The following is an 8,243-nucleotide window of genomic DNA, read 5'->3' as shown; positions in this document are numbered from 1 at the left end:
CTGTAAAAATAATGTTGTAACAGATCAGTCCATATTCTTAAATGCACATGATAACTGGTTGGTAAAGGTGTTGTATTTCAAAATATAATTTGTTATGTGGAACCGAGCCCCTGGTCAAATCTACCAGAGGGTAAGCAAGGCTGCAATACCTCCGCTAACTTTCCCAGCTCAAGCATCACTGTTCCACTGTGCCACAGGTGTGGGTGGCAGTTTGGCCCTGTTTAATCTAATCTCTAAAGTCTGAGCACACAACGCATGTGTCATGCTAAGATAACCAAAAGGCAATTGATCATGGCTGTCAAACGCACCTGCTGAAAACAACCCATTACAATTCCCTGCACGGTTGTGAATATTGCTCTCTTGGCAGTCACGCAGTGAAAAACAACCAAATTAGTGTAGCATAATTCCCAGCTGCCCATCAAATTGTGGAACCAAGCGTACTAGGCATTAACTCTGTGTTAATATTTTCCATGAATTCTCTCCTATAATCTTCATGTACTCAGTCCTAGGTTGCATTAGTTTTGTGCAAGGTTAATTTATGATATTTTGCTACAGCTCTTCCCCGCAACAAACACTACGATCTGAATGGGAAAGAGAGACGCTCTGTGGCTATATTTAGATAAGGGAAACCTTAGCGGCACATGTGACTGCAAGATATCAACAGGGAGCGGGCCTGCAGTCTCACAGAGCTCATCACTCAGTAAAGCCAGTGTAATTCCGCTGGCAGAGTCACACATACAGTAATTGAAGATTCACAGTGTGTTGTGACAGCCCACATTTAGACCTCCGCCTCTACCCTTTCTCTCCCTGGGTTTTTCCTCTATCCCTCTCCCTCTGCGCCGAAGCAGACACCTGATCCTCTGTGAATTGGCTTTTGCTCAGATATGATTATACATCGAATAGCGGAACTGTCAACGTTATCGTCTTGATTAATGGTGTCGGTCTGTATTTTCCTTTTTTCCTTTTCCTTTTTCCTTTTTTATGTATTTTTCACTTTTTTGAAAAAAAATTGCATTCCAAAAATTTTTTGGAATGCAATTCTGAATGGGTAATGAAATTAAGTGTTGCTATGGAAAGGACAAAAACACTGACATATACTGTATAAACAATTTTGGAATCATTAATATATTCTTAATATTTCATAGTCTCATATTCTCTGATAGTATATTAGTCAATTAATAGTGTCTTTGTTCTGTTTGGAAGTTGATATTGCTGTTACAGTTTTATCTTACTATTGTGACAGATTGCATTAAATAAGCTTACACTGATATGGAAGCAAAATTTGACAAGGCACAAAAAAAAAAAAACAGCACTGGCATGGTGCTCCGGTTTCACCCTTTGGTATTTCCATGTTTCCCTTCTCCTGCATGAGTTGTGCCTGCACAGTGCACTCTCCCCCCTGGGGCTCGCACGCTCCTTAGCCCTCACGCTGCGCACTGTGAGCCATCCGTTAGGAGAGTATACTCCCCGCCAGGAAGCTTACGCTCAGCGTATCGTACTCCCAGCGTTCCGTGGCCTTCGGGTCTCTGACGGTCGCAGCCGCCATGTTCTCACACAAGGGTTCCCCGCGTCGGGGGACAAGTCGTGTTCCGCGTCGGCTGCGTTACTCCATATGGGAGCTGAGACCCAGAAACAGCCCCCCACCCCCACACCTCTTGCATCGGCGGCCTTTGGTGAGAGCTGATCGGCATCGCAGACTTCTGTGGGAGGCTTCCCGCACATGCCAGATAAACAGACAATGACCCGCAGGCATTGTCATCAGGACAGAAGGAGATTTTATCTTCCAAAAAAGAGGGCTCAGTGAGCTCAGCTTGGCAATGGACTGCGAAAAGGACCCACTCATTGTCTTCATCTGAAATTTTAACAATACAATTTTTATAACATTTAGTTTCAGCTTGACATGATGACTTGACATGACATGAAAAAGTGAAAAAGTGTCCAAGATGTCACATCACTTTCATGAAATCCATGTCTTCCTTACCGTAGGCTTGTCTTTTAAATGTCTTCAAAATTTAGGCGAAAGGCTTACAGGTTCAAATTCCTGCTGGAGTTCTTCTGATTAACTCTATACCTTGATCTTATAGCTTTAAACTGAGCCAATAAATGCTTCATCATATAATGGATGAAACCTCAAATGTAAGTTATGCGAGGTTATGTTCTTTTATTTTTGCTCAGAAAACACTGTATTATATTTATACAGAATTTTACATACCATGTGCAGCCCATAGCACTCAACAAAACACACTATAATCAAAAATAAAATAAAGTAAATGTTTCTATTAATTTCTATTAAAATTTTGCATGTAGAGCCGCATTAGAAGTGTAATGGCTGTTATAGCCGGCTGTGTTTGAGCAATGGTGCACAGCAATATGCAACATTACTAGGTGTTTACTATACTTAGTGTTACTAGTCTTACTTAGTGGACTGTGGTCTAGTATGCACCTGGCACCAGCACAACATTCAATAGAGTGACAAATCTCAATTTATCTTTTATTGACTGATCAATACTATAATATAAATATCTAATACATCACCAAAATAATTCTTGTGAATTGTGGTACAATTCCTTATATGTACAATACAAGCCTTCGTTGTAGCTTGCTGAGTGGTAGAAATGTGAAGGCAAAACTAACATGCAAACTCAGTACTACTATAATGCCAGGGGTAGAAAGCAGAAGTGTTTTTGTCAGTATTTTTTCAGTAATATATGTGTACAATTTGCTATTGATGTTACTCTTCACATATATTGAAGTATCTGGGCACTATTCAAAATTGTTAGTTCTCTAAGGAAGACACCATAGAGACTTCTCAAAATTGAGGGTAGCTTAGTCTGACCTTGCTGTGTGCAGCCCATAAAAACGTCAGAAGGGGTGATTTACAAATACTGTAAAAAATAAAAAAACAGACCCAAAACATTCACAAATTCATACAAAATACAAAAAAAAAAAAAAAAAAACCCTCCTCTGCAGCCAGACTTGTATTTAAACACTGTTAACTGGGTCACAGTGTTTGCTAATGGATGGCCTCGTTAATAAACATAATTATTAATAATAAAGACAATTATTCAGTGCTTAAATATTTTAAATATTTAAATATTTCAGCACTCTTTCTAGTTAAGATATCGCACATGTACGCAAATGAATATCGCACATGTACAATTTTCAGTTTTTAAGTTTTACCATTTTGTTAATGATAGGTGGTTTATTGTTGCTATTATTAGACATTAATTGGAGGATTTAAATCATTCACTACTACATAATTGTGACAAACTGCAGGAGGAATATAAATCATTACTAAATTAATTCTGTTTTTCATGCACAATTAATATAATATATACAAATATAAAATGGCAACACTATAATTTCTATTCAATTTAACAATATGCTTTGTCAATATGCAATATTCTTTGTACTTTGACTTATAAATGTAAGTAAGTTGAATATTATTCTCTTACACATTTTTTCTTTTTTCTTTTCTATTTGCAAGGAAACATTGACATTCCTTCCAGAGAATTAAAAAAACAGCGCATAACAATTAAACTAAATAGAGGACTGTATCAATTTTACCAGTCAGCTTGAAATGAATTCAGGAACAGAAAGGATTTGTTAGGCTGAAGGCTGTAAAGGTTACGATGGAAAAGTGTTTGTGACAAAAAAGGAGAAAGTAATTACACACAAGAAAGACCTGAACCATCTGAAATCATGTCACCAATATTCTTTGGCTCATAGGAGGTAATTGAATTTTAGGTGTCACCAGGTTTCAATCAATACACAGCCAGCAAAAAAGAAAAAGACAGGACAGAGGAATCCTGCAGAGACAACTACAGAGCTTCCCACTCTGACCGGCTCTTCCGACCAAATGCAATTCAGAAGCATACTTCTGATAGACTAATTCTGAACATTATCTTCTGAGTCTGGTAGGCTTGCCAATGCCCTGTAATTAAGACCTGTATTTTTGGACCTGTCGACAAATGTTTTGCCTGTTATAGGCCCTGACTCCTCCGTGAAGGCATGATGTCACTGGGAACCAGGCACAGAAACCCCATCTGTCCTTCAAAGAAATTTGTGACTCTTTTACACAGGTAGCAACATTGCAATGTCATTTGGATGAAAAGATGTAAAACATGGCGTTAGGCCAGTAAAACATCCAAATGCAGTCATAAAATTTAAATAATACAGAATGGCCATAACTGGTTCCTGCTAGATGTTGCAGACATCCTCATACACGTGTAAATTAGCTCAAACAAATTGTATTGATGTTCCTTACCTAAGTTAAAGATTATGAGCTGCTTTACAATGAAGCCATTGTGAAAGGGTCAATAAGAGGAGACATAAAACTTCCCTTTTACTATCAGCACAGTATTGATTGGTTTTGCCTGGAAAGGTTTTTCAAAGACACACTGTTTGCTTGACATCATAAATTAAAAACAGTTTCCTGAAACACAAGGCAGGTATTTTTCCACACACCTTGCTCACTGACTGCTGTTTAGCATATAGTCTGAGGACACATCAGAAAATGAGATAACATATCAGCATTAAAAGAAAGGTGCATAATCAAATATCTGCTGGGCTCTATGATAACAGGCATGTGATTATGGCCTGATGCCAAGAGCTAAAACAGTGTGGTTATCTGTTTCATGTGGTACTATTTAAACATATTTAAGAATGAGTAAAGTAGTGGTTATAATATGGTGTTGTAAAATCTAAATGACAAAAATTTAATACAAATTTTTAGACAACAGCAAGTTAAAAAGGTGCATTAAAAATGAACACCAGTCCAGAATAATACTATTTTTTTCTACACCTACCAACATACAATGCAATGGTAGATAGAAATCATACTTTTAATGAACACATTAAAACATTTTCCCAGGAAAAGTTTCCCCCCGTTTCATAATGGAGAGAATAAATTTGCAATGTAGCTTTGGAGAGAAGGCTGTTCCCTGGCAATGCCTGCATCCTTCTGATTTCAGCACAGGTGGTATTTCGCCTCACTTGAGTTCACACAGCAGATTACAGATGGAAACATTGTTGAAAAAGACCTTGGCCTTGACCTTATCACAGCAGCGATCCATCCACTAATCCTAAACACAAAGATAGTACACAATACAGGATTTCATGTGTTTGAGGAAATGCGTTTTCAGGGAAAATAAAAACCTTGCTGTTCAATTACATTGCATCTGACTCTCATTGTATGCACTGACAAAATATTGCCACACCATTCAGATAAAAACAAAAGCTTCAAAGCATGATTATCATTGTCCTTTCATTCCATCATGAAACAACCCACCCCCCCCCCCCCAAAAAAAAAAAAAAAAAAAAACTGTATTGGTTATGGCTGTGCATATTCTTCAGCTCCCGTGTTGATACTGCCACACAGTACAACTCATCATAGCTTAATTACCTCTCCAGAAGAGGTTGATTGGGATCAGGCTGTGTGTGGGTTATTACAGTAATTGTGCATGCCATCATACTTAATCCTCCCTTATGTTTCGGCAGAAGGTATTAGAGCCTTTAAAAAACATATTCCTGAGGGGTATTAAAGGAAGTTAATTTGGTGTGAAAGCAAGAGCTCAGGAAAAAAAACCTGAATGTCAGAGCTAATGTCAGAAAACAGCTGGGTTGTGACCCTCTGTGCTGCACAAGATACTCAGCAAATTATGAGCCATGACCTTAAAAAGGAAAGAAACTTTCCTTTCTGATTGTTAACTATTTCTTCACCATATTACCAGTGACAACCCACTGTTACCTAAGAGGAGGCATATGCTTTAGTGTTCCATATATAGTTGCACAGTTTTCAATCTATGTATCTATATGATTCAATAGCAGGCAATCCCAAATACAGTATATCTGGTAAGGATCTATATGTAGGATAATGCTAAATCATTCCCTTGCTCATTTCAGAGTAAAACAAAGAAAAACGTGTCCTGCTTGATTCTAAGGCAACATGGTCTGCAAAACAAGAAATTAAAGATGACAAAATCAACAAGGAGAATCGCCTATCATTTTCACAGGAAATCAAAAGTATTTCAGCCTTATGATTACTGCGGCCCCAAGATGTGCAGCTGTTTTTCACCTTTTTTTTTTTCCAGGATGATCATTGCGCTTGGTCATGAACACACATAACAGCCAGCCCTCCTGCAGTCAGGGGTGTAAACTGACATGCGGAGAGCATGATGATGAAGTGTGTCTTGAGACATTTCGAATGCGCCACTCTGTGACCTACAGGGGAGGGTCACATACCCTAAGGGGGCCCCACTTTCCCAAGTTCCAAATCTGGACGCTGTAGGCACAGGGAGAGTCTTATTTCGGCTGCAGCGGTCTCAGGATGTTCTTGTCTCTGGGTGCTCAAGTGTCTGTCATTATTGAAGGGGTTTCCTCTTGTCTGGGTCCTGCAGGCCCTCGCTGTTTAGTGCGGAGCTCCTGGCTCCAGCTGAACTCTTAAGTCCAAAGGCTAATTAAAGTAATTAGGATGTTACAAGAACATTTGTCTCAACCGCATATCTTGGAAATGTTCTTGTCTGTCTTCACTGACTTTCAGAAGTGTATCCCTGGTGACATATTTAAGTACTCATTTTCCTCTTGGCTTGAGAAGACCAAGCATAACAAGACAAAGAATAACAAGAATTTCCTTAGAATTTGTATAAAATTTTCAGGAAGAGAAATTGACTTGGCAACAAATTATATTATTTCTGCATGCTATGATTGTGTATGAATTACAGCCAGCTTATACTCTAATTAACCAATTGTTTTAATTATAAATATTCCCTATATATAGAACACAGGATACAAGCATTTCAGACAAAGCCTAATACAGACCAAGTAGTTCTTTTTGACAGCTAGTTTATGTAGAATAAACTGTTCATGTTTATGGTGAATAAAGAGTTATCTGGAGCCATAATAAATTATGTGCATCTATGTGCGTGGGTGTGTTTTTAAGTTTAAAGAACCTGTGGCAAAAAAACACAATTTGAATAATAAAGTATCAATATGCAAATGTTGACACAGTTAAACAAATGTAAAACAAAGTAACCTTTGAATCATCTACTAAATAGCACAATCATGAATACCCTTCTTTTATCAGTACTTCAGTTTTTCAGTATTCCTTTTTCCTCTCAAATGGCTGGGCCCTGGAGAAATGAGTGAACAAGGCCCACATCCAAACACTTTATGCAGCTGTTACAGTACCACCCCTTCAGGCACTGATGATGATGGTGGTGGTGGTGGTGATGATGATGATGATGATGATGATGATGATGATGATGATGATGACGACGACGACGACGACGACGACGACGACGACGACGACGACGACGACAACGATGACATGGTGTGAATGGATTGGCTACTATCCAAATATCAGCTGCAATACTGAGCTCTTAATTGGTTCACATAAGTGTGGCCACAACTGTGTGCATCAATGTTCAGTCAAGATCTAAACCAAGATCACCCGGTCATGGAGGGCTGAACTCCCTGAGGTTTTAGAGATGGAGGGGGGGGGGGGTGGCAAATGATCTACTCCTAGAACATCAGGTTAGCTGAATGCCTACCAAAATACTGACTTCAACAAAACAATTACAAAGCCGAGACAGAAAAAAACACCAGCAGAGCCTGTTGCTCTGTAGGCCTGGATCTTCCACATCCCTGTTATGAAGGTTCCTGGAAGTTATACCATGGTATAAAGCTCTTTACCTGTTGCAAAGTCTGCATCATTGTTTGACTTTGTGCCACTGGGTGACACCAGCAAACATATATGCGGTAGCTCCCTCACCTTGTCTTTCCTCCAATCAAATGCGTTCAATTGCACTCGGGTCTCCCTGCCTTTTACAACAAACTGAAAGGGGGGGTTTTACCTTCGATTACCAAGGTTACTGACCGTGTCACATACTGGAGCTCTGGGGCGGATTAATTCCACCTCAGGCCCCGATTGCATTTCTGTGTAATATGCCCACTTTCATAGCACTGCCGCTGGCTCCTCATGTCATCCATTTTATGGGGCTGACAGGATAATACATCTGTGAAATTGCATCCCCGCAATCACTCTATCCTCCTGTGTAGACAATACAGAGTAAGAGCTGTGTAATAAGCCGACCACCTGAGGGTGTCTTCATTTTTACAGGTTCTTTTTCCATTATTGGATGCAAAAGGTGAAAGTCTGCACCGCTGTTCTGTCACTCGATGTGGTCCAGCTGTGATGTGACCACAAAAATGATGTCTTTTTATTGTTTCTGTAGAGAATACTA

The sequence above is a fragment of the Megalops cyprinoides genome, chromosome 23 (assembly GCF_013368585.1).
Source record: "Megalops cyprinoides isolate fMegCyp1 chromosome 23, fMegCyp1.pri, whole genome shotgun sequence".
NCBI classification, from domain to species: domain Eukaryota; kingdom Metazoa; phylum Chordata; class Actinopteri; order Elopiformes; family Megalopidae; genus Megalops; species Megalops cyprinoides.
The sequence above is the reverse complement of the archived record's forward strand: the minus strand, read 5'-3'. Positions refer to the sequence as shown.